General features: G+C 40.8%; 1 protein-coding gene across 1 annotated transcript in view; it reads right to left on the reverse strand.

Moving 5' to 3' along the window:
* Positions 1–13,265, reverse strand: part of LOC149455903 (complement factor H-like) — a 746,405-nt gene that overhangs the window by 126,497 nt on the left and 606,643 nt on the right. The gene's annotated exons all lie outside the window — the stretch shown is intronic.

Consider the following 13,265-nt stretch of genomic DNA (forward strand, 5'->3'; position numbering starts at 1 on the left):
CAATCAGTCACCAATGCAGATCTGTAATAATCTAAGTCCTAACTGTTGACTTTTTATAATAATGTAGTCTTACAAATAAGGGGTTACTTCTTTTTGTTTCTGTTTTATTTCCTCCCTATTATAGCAGATTTGTCATCCTGTAAATCTTTGTTAATCTTTGTTGCTCATAACAAAAACTGAAATACTGCATGACTTAATAATATAACTCTTGCGGTATTTTAGTAGCTGTGCGGTATCTTATTGCATACTTGGATGCAGTAAGATACCACTTAGTAAACTGTCCCGGTTCGAAGTTCGTGGTCAAACGTTCGATCAAATGTTCGACCGCGAACTGAACAGGGGGGTGTTTGGCCAATCACTAGTGTCTATTAAAAAAAGTGTTTCTTCTTGTACTTGAATATCAACTACTCACATTGTAATATTTACAAATAAGCATGTACAGATTAAAATGTTGTTTTCTCTCAAGCAGTTGGGGGTATTTTGTATACTATATAGATCTCCAAAATGGGATGCCAATCTAGCCCAGCACTGAAGCTATCATGCATAATAATTACATTTTATTATCTTTTACCATTACTAAAGTTTTAACAAAAAGGATGACGGCCAGCGTAAGACTAATTTAATCATTGTGAGTAGTTCACTATTAAATTGCCCACAGTGACTTGATTCATCTTATATAAGTTTTAGCTGTGCAGTCTAAATACATTTTGGGTTGGCACTCTTGTTGCTGACATGTTGACTATCAAACTGTGGGTTTTTTTCACATATTACTGGTCTGTAATGGATTTTACAGGCTATACTGGCAAATGTAGCGTGCAAATGTGAAAAATTAGGTATTTTGACTCACCTGTAAATTCCATATTTTGGAGTACAATAAAGGACACAGGTAACTTATTTATACACCAAGGGTTATAGACTTGTAATTTCAAGTGACTGAATACTGACAAACTTTTGAGGGTGTGCCTCCCTGGGGCACCTCCCTTATAATCCTACCCCACTCTGAGAGTGGTTTTGTAGCAAGCAATGCAAAGAAAGTAAAGAGAGTGTATCCTGTACTGTACTCCAAGATATAGAAATTTGCAGATAAGTCAGATTTCCTCTTATTTTAGCTGTACAGTACAGGACACAGGCAATGTATTCCTACACAATGGGACACCCCAAGGTACTGAACATAAGGCAGGGAAACAACTAGGCAACAGAACTGTGCCAATTATCTCAACAACAGGGGTAAAAGACCAAGGTTTAGAGTGCCACTGCAAGAACTTTGTAGCTGAAAAACTGCATCAGCAGAAGATTGAACATGTAAGCAGGTAACATTTTTAAAAAGTCTGAACAGAAGACCGGGTGGTGGCCTTACAGAGTTGGGCAACAAAGGCTTGGTGCCGAAAGCTGGCCATAAATGAGTGCTTTTGTTTTCATTTAGCCAGCAGGTTGAAAGAAAAAACTGACCCGATTCCCCCATCCACACATTCGAGATGGATGGGGGAATTCACTCATGCTGAGCTATTGTGTTCTGACAGTGTGGAGACTTCCCCGCCATCAGAACACACTGATCAGCGCTGCGCTATAGCAGTGGCATTTATCCATCAGAGTGGTTGTACAGGAGTCGATCGGTAGATTAACTTCTGTACAACCAGCATGCACATACATCGGTTGAAATTTGGCCGGTCCCTGCTGAACCAGCCAAATTTTGATCAATGTATGGCTGGCTTAATGGCCCAGGATGCTCCAACAGATCTGGTGAATTTTGAATCAGGGTACCATTTGCAAGGATCCAAGGAGTAGAGAAATAGGCATTCTAATTTTTTTATGGAAGCAGTAGCCTACAGATACACTCTAGTGACGCTGACAATGTTCACACAAGGGTGGCTGCCTTCCTCTGGATCAACTGTGGGTATAGGATTATAACTTTTTTTTTTCTATGGTTGAACTGGATGGACTTTTGTCTTTTTTCAGCCAGACTAACTATGTAACTATGAACAAGGTATTCATTGAGATGGACTACGGATCTAGGGTGTGATACAATCTTTTCATTGTGAAAAGATTTGCAGGAAAGTGTCACAGTTCTGAGATGCATCTAATAGGTGTGATGGCCACAAAAAAGGATGCTTTGCTGGTAAGAGACTTCAAGGGGATATCCCTGATGGGTTCAAAGGGTGTTTTTTGCAAGGCATAAAAACCCAAGATAAGGTCCCAGAAGAGCACAGGGTGCTATAAGGAGGTTCTCATACAACAAACACCTTGCATAAAGGTTTTAATGTGGGAATGCAAAGCTTTGGAGGTCTTTGGAAAAGCATGGACAAGGCTGAAACTTGCCATTTTAGGATTCTGAGAGCTAGATTCTGGTCCAGACCTGTGTGTAAGAAAACCAGAACACAGGGTACAGAGTAGTTTCTGGGGTGAAATTGACTGGGCTTACACCATTCTAAATACGTTTTTCAGATACAATAATACATCTTCCTGAATGTGGCTTTTTTGCCTTCAGCAAGGTAGAAATTACAGACTCAGAGATCCCCTCTATCCTTTATGACCTAGGTTTCAACAGTCATGCCGTTAAAGCCAGAGACTGTGAAGCAGAGTGGAACAGAGGGTCTTGCGATAGCAAATTAAGTCTGTTGAGTAGAGGCCAGGGGTTTTCTGTAAGACATCTGTATGTTTGTATACCAGGTTCTTCTGGGCTAGTTTTGTGCCAGAAGAATCCTCTTTTGCTTTATTTTGTGGAGTAGACAAGATTGAATGCTCAGCAGGGGAAAGGTATAAATTGGCCTGAACTGAGACCAGAGAGAAAACTAGAGCATTTGAGGCGTTCAAGAGAAGGTTGTCTAAAATGCAAAATGAAAATATACAAGTGCTGGGTGAGTGACAATGTGTAAATAGCTGCTAGCATAACAAGGTAAACCTCAAGGACCTATAAATCAGAATATGTATATAAGAAAATATATGCAGCGCTGAAAGGATATAAATGGTCATAAAATCCGTAACTAATAAAAACAGCGTCTCAATCTCATTAAAAGATGCTGAACGCCAATAGATAAACAAAAGTCTTGAGTAGCACAGCAGGTGCATATAGTGACATATGTGATAACATCAATGAACTTGGTGATGGAAAAAATCCGTGACTCCTGCGGTGATGAAAGTGGATATAGATACGCACTAACCAGATAGCACAATCTCTTGCGCATGAAGTGTATAAGACCTACTCCTTGTACTCTAGATATGGAACACTGCAAACGGGTGAAGTAATCAGGGCAGCAACCACCAGGTGTCATACATCCGGGTAAGGTAACCAGCCTCCAGATGTATGCAGATGTCAGCCACCAGGGAGAACACACACATCAGCATGCGTCTGGTCACAGGAATCACCTTCAAAATGGGGGGCTCGCAGGAACAAACAATCCCAAGAAGAAAGCTTCCAATGGTGTAGTATTTTATTAGCCAAAGTGGAGCATAAAAATTGAGAATCACTTACATAAAAATCCAAGATGGCCACCGGCCGTCCATACAGGCTGTGCGGTGTGTACACAATGCTTAAGGGCACCTCTCTAATGCGTTTCGTGTTCATACACTTTGTCAAAGAGAGTGTGCTCATACACAATGAAGTCTATATATACCAATCGGCGATTACTTAGCACAAGTACATAAGAGTTTAGATGATAAGGACACTATGCAGAGTTACAAAGTAATCCCCTCATTCCCTATAAAAAATCTCTTAAGGCATTAATTAAAAGAGGGTTTGTCACAGGGATCCTGACTAAAAAAAGAAAAGGATTACCTTTGCCCTACGGTTCCCAAATGACCTATTTTATATTGCCTGCCTAAAATCCATAAAGACCCTGTTAACCCTCCTGGCCGCCCAATTGTTAGTGGCATAGACTCTCTTTGCTCTCGTGTGGGGGAGTATATAGACGTTTTCCTCCAACCTCTAGTTTGCAGTACACCAGCATTCCTTAGAGATACTAAAGTTCTGACAGACATTAAAGATATTAAACTACAAAACCATACTTTTTTGGTCACGGCTGATGTCGCCGCATTATATAGCAATATTAAGCATGCTGATGGCCTGGCTGCTGCTGCATTTTACCTCCAGGCAGCTGATGACATACCCATATTGCAAAAATGTTTCATATTAGAATTACTGGACTTCGCCATGAGCCATAATTATTTTTGGTTCAGTGATAAGTACTATTTACAAACCACTGGCCTTGCCATGGGGGCCAAGTTTGCACCCAGTCTAGCTAACCTATTCATGGCTAGATGGGAAGAAGACTTGATATATTCTAGGGATTGGCCACATTTATTATTTTACCATCGATATATCGACAACATTCTGTTACTCTGGGAAGGAGGGGAAGGAGATGAATTCACACTAAGTAATTTTTTTACTACTCTCAATTACAATAGGTTGAACATCAAACTCACCTTTCAATATGATTATCATGAAATCAACTTCCTGGATCTTACTCTCTTCAATAATGACACAGGCATCTCATCTAAAACCTTCTTTAAAACCACCGATAGGAACAGCTTTATCCCTTAAGATAGCTGCCATCTTCCCAGGTGGCTTGACAATATTCCCAGGGGTCAGTTCCTCCGCATTCGCAGAAATTGCGATAAGATAGAAGATTTTACGTTACAATCCAATATTCTCAAACAGAGATTCATCGAGAAGGGCTATGATTCCACCACATTGGAAGCCAAGATTAGAAGGGTTGGTGATATCAACAGAGGAAGTCTTCTTACCTCTAATAACAGAGCTCACACCGAGAGATTTTGCCCGTTCATCACAAACTTCTCCACCCAATATAAAGATATAGCAAAAATTATTAAGAAAAATTGTATTATCCTAAAAAATGACCCAGTACTGGGGAATTCATTACCAGATCGCCTGGAAATAACTTACAGGAGAGCACCCACTCTGAGAAACAAACTAGCTCCCAATATAGTAAATCCCCCTAAGCAACTCTCATTCTTTTTCAGCCGTAAAGGCTTTTATCCTTGCAATAGATGTATGTTGTGTGTGTCAGGGAACGAGGAGCCAGACACACAAGGAGGTGCAATTAAAGGTAGGTTTATTTATACAAAAACAAGGCAAGAGTCTATGCAAGACCGACAGCAACAGCAGATGACTTGGTAGGACAGAAGTTCTCCTGCCCAGGTCGTCTTCCAGGATAATCAGTTCGAGAACCAGCGGGAATCATAGCCAAAGCCGGGGTCAGAAGTCAGGAAGAATAGTCGCCAGAGCCAGGGTCAGAAGCCAGGAAGGATGGTCGCCAGAGCCGGGGTCAGAAGCCAGGAGGAGTTTTTGCCAAAGCCGAGTCGGTATCCAGGAGAGCAATGAGTAACTGAACAGGAGCTTGCTGCTGTGCAACAGACAGGACACAAATGCAATGGACAGCTACAAACAGCAGACTTAAATGTGATAAGCCGCCACCTCCTGGGAGGAGCCGCAGAGGGCTGAAAGCATAAAGGATCCCACAATGCATTGCAGACACCTAAGATGGATGCCAGCACATGGAGTAGCACAAGCCCTGAGGAAAGGTAGGACATTGACAGTGTGTCAGTAATGGTATCCATAAAAATCCAGTGAAAACTTTTCGTTCTAACTTCAAAGGGAGATCCGATGATATACAATCTACCATTACATACAATAGCTCCCACGTAGTCTATCTCTTGGAATGTTCATGCGGCAAGCAGTAAGTCGGCAGAACTACCAGGAGACTGAGAGATAGGCTGCGGGAGCATTTATCTAACATAAAAAAAGGGTTTAAAGAGCATTCATTGTCAATGCATTATCGTCAACAACACAACAGAAATCTGCATTCTCTTAAATTTACAGGCATTGATATAATCAAAAAACACTGGAGAGGAACTCATAAAAAGGAGGGCAGTGTCTATGCTAGAAACAAAGTGGATATTTTTACTACAGACCCTTTCTTCACATGGCTTAAATATCGATTTAGACATAAATTGTTTCATAGACACCAGCTAAGCCATTACAATCCCCCCCCCCCTTCACATCCCCTCACTTCCTCAGTTTTATTTCCACTACATTAAGTGAGGCCATTTTAGCATATTTACTTTATTTTATTTTTCATCCTCTGTTTTAACGCTGTGATGTAAGCATTCTATTGATTAGTGCTTACATTGGTGATCTATTACTACTTTTCACCAATTTTAATTCTAATTTTATCTCTTAAGTGATTTTTATTGATGTTTGCAGTTATTTATGTTTTATCTTGGATATTTGCTTATATGAGTCTATTTCTCATTCATCACATTTTAATTCACAAGGCATCATGACTTGTTTATTTTAATGTGACTTTTTACTATGAGAAACAGTAGCCGTATTTACCTTTGAGCCCTCTGCCAGCTCACATATCATCACTGATGGTTTACATGATTCCCTAGTGGTGGAATAACATCTCCATCATTAATATGTCAATGTCACCATGATTGATGGTCCACTACCAGAGGTATTCTTTTGAGGCATTTTCCTTGATCTTATCTACATTTAATAACTTTATATAGGGGTATTGAGTTTGTACTCTCCCCCTTTTTTGCATACTATTATATATTTTATGTGGTTTCTATTGTATTATTCACAGTTGTTCTTTCATTGCTTTTAGTTATAATTATTTATATATCATTATTCACATTCTATAATGGAACAGAGTTGTCCCAGGTTTATGCTTCTCTAACTTTAATCAACTATTTATATTTTTCATATTAACAAAGGAACATAGCTACCTCAGGTGTATATATAAATTTTTTTTCTATTCCCCAGGTTAACCGCTGGGAGGCGCTATATACAGACTATGTCGAGTATGCCTTAATGAAGGCTTGAAGTATCGATTTATCTTATATACACTATTGTTCTATGTAATAGTGCTAAACCATGCATATGTACATTGACCACTTGCAATTAGCTAGTTCCCTGGTATGCACTTTGCTCCTATACAATGCGAATTGATCTCCTGGAAAATGGCCACCGCCGGCTCGCAATGCGCATGCGTCAATGGTCCATTCTCGCTATTAAGCAACCTTCAAGAAAATGGTCGCTGCCCGCATAGACTGCGCATGCACGAAAAGTCCGCGATGATGCGGACGCGATGCATGGTGCATGTGCACCGATTGGTATATATAGACTTCATTGTGTATGGGCACACTCCCTTTGACAAAGTGTATGAACACGAAACGCATTAGAGAGGTGCCCTTAAGCATTGTGTACACACCGCACAGCCTGTATGGACGGCCGGTGGCCATCTTGGATTTTTATGTAAGTGATTCTCAATTTTTATGCTCCACTTTGGCTAATAAAATACTACACCATTGGAAGCTTTCTTCTTGGGATTGTTTGTTCCTGCGAGCCCCCCATTTTGAAGGTGATTCCTGTGACCAGACGCATGCTGATGTGTGTGTTCTCCCTGGTGGCTGACATCTGCATACATCTGGAGGCTGGTTACCTTACCCGGATGTATGACACCTGGTGGTTGCTGCCCTGATGACTTCACCCGTTTGCAGTGTTCCATATCCAGAGTACCAGGAGTAGGTCTTATATACTTCATGAGCAAGAGATTGTGCTATCTGGTTAGTGCGTATCTATATCCACTTTCATCACCACAGGAGTCACAGATTTTTTCCATCACCAAGTTCATTGATGTTATCACATATGTCACTATATGCACCTGCTGTGCTACTCGAGACTGTTGTTTATCCATTGGCGTTCAGCATCTTTTAATGAGATTGAGATGCTGTTTTTATTAGTTACGGATTTTATGGCCATTTATATCCTTTCAGCGCTGCATATATTTTCTTATATACATAAGAGAAGGTTATCTAGATAGCCTGTCACCTGAATGCCCTGAGTTCGAGAAGGGAATGCAATGTTTCTAAGATCTTTGTGAACAACCTGGGAGCAGAAGACTAACTAAAAAAGTGCAGCTCTTTCAAGAAAAACACAGGACTGAGATTGAGCTCTGCAGTCACTCTTGCAGCAGTTGTTTTCTTATCCTAGGTCACGATCCTGCGCAATGTCCTTTTGTCTCTTTCGGTGAGTTGACCATGTCGATCCAGATCAATCAGATGGAGTTCTCAGAAACTGTATATGCCATCATAACCTTTGATACTGTACCTTGGGACACAACAAATAAATTAGCAACTTCATTCACAGAGGAACCAGCTAAGTGGGCACCAACAATTTGCCCTCTTTGAAGCTTAGTAAGCTCTGACATGACTCTGAATTACTAGCAGCATACGTAGTGAATGACAAAAATGAAGTTTCACACCTGTTAGCTAGATGTTTCATCACACAGTGGAGGGGTGCTTTGGGACAGGGGGGCCTCTTCCCCACAACCCTGGCCAGTGGTTGTGGGGGTCTGCGGGCGGGGGGCTTATCGGAATCTGGAGGCCCCCTTTAACAAGGCAGCCCCCAGATCCCGCCCCCCATGTGAATGAGTATGGGGTACGTGGTACCGCTACTCATTCACAAAAAACAAAATGTGTAGTATAAAAAAAAAGACAGGATACAGTCTTTGACAAGTTCTTTATTAAAATAAAAATCTAAAAGAATGTCCGCCAAAGTAGATCCAACGTCAATCATGACGTAAGCTGCCGGCGACCAGAAAAAAAAAATGTTCCATTACCGACGATGGCTGCCAGCCCTCTGCTCTGAGCTGGGTTGACAGCTCTTAAATATGTAAGGGGCGGGGCCAACTGGGACATCATCCGAGTGACCCCACCCCATGTGACATCATTGATGTCACGTAGGGTGGGGTCACATGCGTGATGTCCCCGGGTGGCCCCGCCCCTTACATATTTAAGAACTGTCAAACCACCGGAGCTGTCACACTGCAGGAGCCAGCGTCCGGAATGGAACTTTTTTTTTTCTTTCCAAGTCGCCGGCGGCGGCGGTCGTGATTGACGTTGGATCTACTTCTGGGGACATTCGTTTAGATTTTTATTTTAATAAAGGACTTGTCAAAGACCATGTCCTGTCTTTTCTTACACTACACTTTTGTTTTTTTGTGAATGAGTAGTGGTACCATGTACCCCATACTCATTCACATGGGGGGGCGGGATCTGGGGGCCACCTTGTTAAAGGGGGCTTCCAGATTCCGATAAGCCCCCCGCCCGCAGACCCCCACAACCACTGGACAGGGTTGTGGGGAAGAGGCCCCCCTGTCCCAAAGCACCCCCTCATGTTGAGCGCATGTGGCCTATTATGGTCCGGGGGGGCGCTTGCTCATCCCCCCCCTTTCCTGACCTGCCGGGCTGCATGCTCGAATAATGGTCTAGTATGGATTTGGGGGGACCCAACGCCATTTTTTTTTATTTTGGTGTGGGGCTTCCCCTCAAGACCCTATGGCTTGGTATGGATGGGAGGGGGGAACCCATGCCTTTTTTTATTTATTATGGTGCTGGTTTTTAAATGTAATTCTCGCTTTTTTTAATTCACTATAGCTCAGAGATTCAGCTGTCGCTTTCCCCCAGCTAAAAGAGAAAGTTTTCTTTGCGTTATTTCCCTAAAGGAAACAATGTTTACTTTTAGGATATATGAAATCAAGCGCTGGGTATCGGAAAAAATACAAATAAATGAATAAACGAGTATATTAAATACAAGCTAGCTGCTGGCATTAAAGGTAACCTCAAGAACCTAACAATAATGGTCAAAATATAGCAAACAATACAGCGCTAGTAAATCAGTGACAATCTCAGAAGTGTCAAAATAGATTAAATTATCAGATAAAAGTTCCAAAGCAGATAGTGCAGAGCAGAGTAGAAATTCCGTGACTCCTATGATGGTGGGAAAGAGTATAGATTTACACTAACCAGATAGATGAAACGCTTGCGCATGGAGTATATAGGACCTACTCCTGGTACTCTGGATGTGAATCACTGGAATGGATAGTAGTCATCTATGTCTTAGCCACCAGGTGTCATACATCTGGAATACATCAGAGGTCTCCCGGGATGCCAACTTCAGCCACCAGAGGGGGTATTCATCCCAAACATCAGACATCAAGTAGGCAGGAATCAGGCAAACCTTCAAAGAGTGGGGCTCCCATGGAGAAAACAGAGCCCCAGACAAAGATAAAAAATCCAAGATGGCCGCCGGCTGTGTTTAATAAGCCATGCGGTGCAGTAACACAGTATTCCACTTGGGGTCACTCTCTGACGCGTTTCGTGTACAGGACACGTTATCAAAGGGAGTGTGCATGTAGAAACAAGTCCATTAAATAGCCCTTGGCGCGCATGCGCTCTGTGCTGCCGCCGCATCATTGCGGGAAACCCGCGCATGCGCAGTAGATGCGCGCAGCGGCCATTTTCTTGTAGTGGAAAAGAGTAATGGTAAAATCCGAGTTGCACATGTGCAGTAAGCACCGCGGCAGCCATTTTACCGGTGACCTGTGTAATATTCAACAGAATGGCATTTAAGCCCCATACAATGACTGAACAGCGGGAAAAAGAAAATAGTAGATAAATACAATTAATATGTCCACGTATTTAATCTACAATCAATCAGCACTGGTTAAAGACCAGTATATTCATATAAGCAGTATATATCGAGGATTAAGCAATATATGAATTGACATACATATATATAATTAATATAGATAATAATAATATAATTTAATAATAAAGCTATAGTCCGAATAGCGCCATCTAGCTCTCTTGATAATAAAATTACAGGTATAGTGTGGATAAAAAACAAAAGGAGAAAAGTCATGCAAGACGGGGTGACCCCTGTTCAATCATAAATAAATAAAATATAGGCCAAAGAGGGGGCGAATACCATCCACAATTTGGCCTATCTATTAAAGGTGCATAAACAATAATCTATAAAACAAATAAATACAAATAAATACAATAAAAATATGTATATAAAATGATTAATCTAAAAAGAACTGATGTTTAAAACCATAATATAAATATAAAAATATAGTAACATTTTTTAATAAAAACAGAGGAAATAGGAAAAAATAGGAAAAAATGAAGAAATGAGGGGCGGTACTAGCTGGTATCTATGAAGCAGGTAATGTCCAAATCTATGTTCAGGCCATGTGGAGACTGTCTGCGTAAAAGATAAATCCATTTAGTCTCTAGCATACAGACTGCCCTCTTTTTGTTAACCCCGCTCCAGCGTTAGTGGATAATATCTATACCTGTAGACCGGAGAGAACAAGGGTTCCTATGATGCAGTTGGCGATAATGCATGGAGACCGAATGTTCTTTGAAGCCTTTCCTAATATTTGTTAGATGTTCACGTAGTCGGTCCCTGAGTCTCCTAGTCATCCTACCGACATACTGTTTGCCACAGGAACATTCTAATAGATAGACCACATACAGACTATTGCACGTAATAGTAGATGAAATGTCATACTGTATGCCTGTGGAATTGGACCGAAACGAGTGTATGGGTTTCTTATGAATACCATTATGTACACATAACATGCACTTATTGCATGGAAAGAAGCCCTTATGATCAAAAAAGAAGGACAGAGGTTTGGGAGGGTTCACAACATTCGGGGCCAATCTATTTCTCAATGATGGAGCTTTCCGGTATGTGATTTCCGGATTACTAGGTAAAAATTCTCCTAAAACAGGATCATTCTTTAGAATACACCAGTTCTTATTTATAATTTTGGCTACGTCCTTATATTGAACTGAAAAATTGGTCACGAAAGGGCAAAATCTCTCAGTTTTAATTCTGGCGTTAGAAGAGAGAAGGATATCTCTACTAGTATCCTTAGCCCTATTTATTTCTATATCCAATACGTTACCATCATAGCCCTTTTCTATGAACCTATTTTTCAGTACCTTAGATTGTGTGACAAAGTCGTCCAGATTATCGCATTTCCTACAAATTCTGAGAAACTGGTCTCTAGGGATGTTATTTAGCCATCTGGGCAAGTGGCAATTTTTAGGGATATAGCGGTTTCTATCCGTAGGTTTGAAGAAAGACTTAGAGGATATCCCTGTGCCATTGTTAAAAAGGGTAAGGTCTAGAAAATTAATTTCGTGATAATCATACTGGAATGTTAGCTTGATGTTAAGAGCATTGTAGTTAAGAGTGGTGAAGAAGTTCTTTAATGAACAATCGTCACCATCCCAGAGCAACAAAATATCATATATACCGGCAGTAGAAGAGGAGGTGTGGCCAATCTCTCGAGTATATCAGATCCTCCTCCCACCTAGCCATAGATTCGCCAAACCTGGCGCAAATTTAGCACCCATGGCAACACCGGTAATTTGAAGGTAGTAATTGTCGCTAAACCAAAAATATTTATGGTTCATAGCGAAACTTAACAAATCAAGTATAAAAAGCTTTTGTGCTGGAAGTATATAACTAGCCCCATTAAGGTAAAATTCAGCAGCTGAGAGGCCATCTTCATGTTTAATATTGCTGTAAAGTGCAGAGACATCAGCCGTAACCAGGAACGTAGGGTTAGGTAGTTCAATATTTTTGATATCGACAAGGACTTGTTTGGAGTCCCTAAGAAAGGCTGGTGTATTGGAAACCAGGGGTTGGAGAAAAAAATCAATATACTCCCCCACACGAGAACATAATGAACCAATGCCACTGACTATTGGGCAGCCCGGGGGGGTTGATAGGGTCTTTGTAAATTTTTGGAAGACAATATAAGACCTGTAGTTTGGGAACCGAAGGACACAGATAATCCCTTTCTTTCTTGTTAATGATTCCCTGATCATAGCCTTTCTTGATTAATGCTTTTAGTGATCTTTTATATGCAATGACAGGATTCCTAGGTAATAATGCATAGGTATCTTTATCGTCAAGTATTTTATTAACTTGTGCCAAATAGTCGACTTTATTCATAACCACTACACCCCCACCTTTGTCGGCGGGGTGTATAATCAGGTCCTTAGTATCCAATAGGTTCTTAATGGTATTTGCGAAGTGTCATTGCTCATATTGTTTTTTGACCTTAATATTTTCCAAATCTTTTAAAACCATATTTTTAAAAATATTAATGTGAGAATGGGCTGGAGGATTAAAAAGCTAAGCATTTTTAAGATTAGATGATTTAAAAGGGGTATGACTCATGCTAGTGTGGCCTCTTGTGATAGGGTTACCCAGAAAATGTCTTTTTAAAGAGAGTTTTCTTACAAATTTATGAATATCAATAAAAGTTCCAAACTTATTCAGTTTGGCAGAAGGGGCAAATTTCAAACCTCTATTCAACAGACCCAATTCCTTGTCAGTAAGGGACTGGCTACTTAGGTTAAAAATACCCAAATCCACT

Source organism: Staurois parvus, unplaced genomic scaffold (assembly GCF_062004578.1).
Source record: "Staurois parvus isolate SC_StPar_1 unplaced genomic scaffold, SC_StPar_1.0 ptg000384l, whole genome shotgun sequence".
NCBI lineage: Eukaryota > Metazoa > Chordata > Amphibia > Anura > Ranidae > Staurois > Staurois parvus.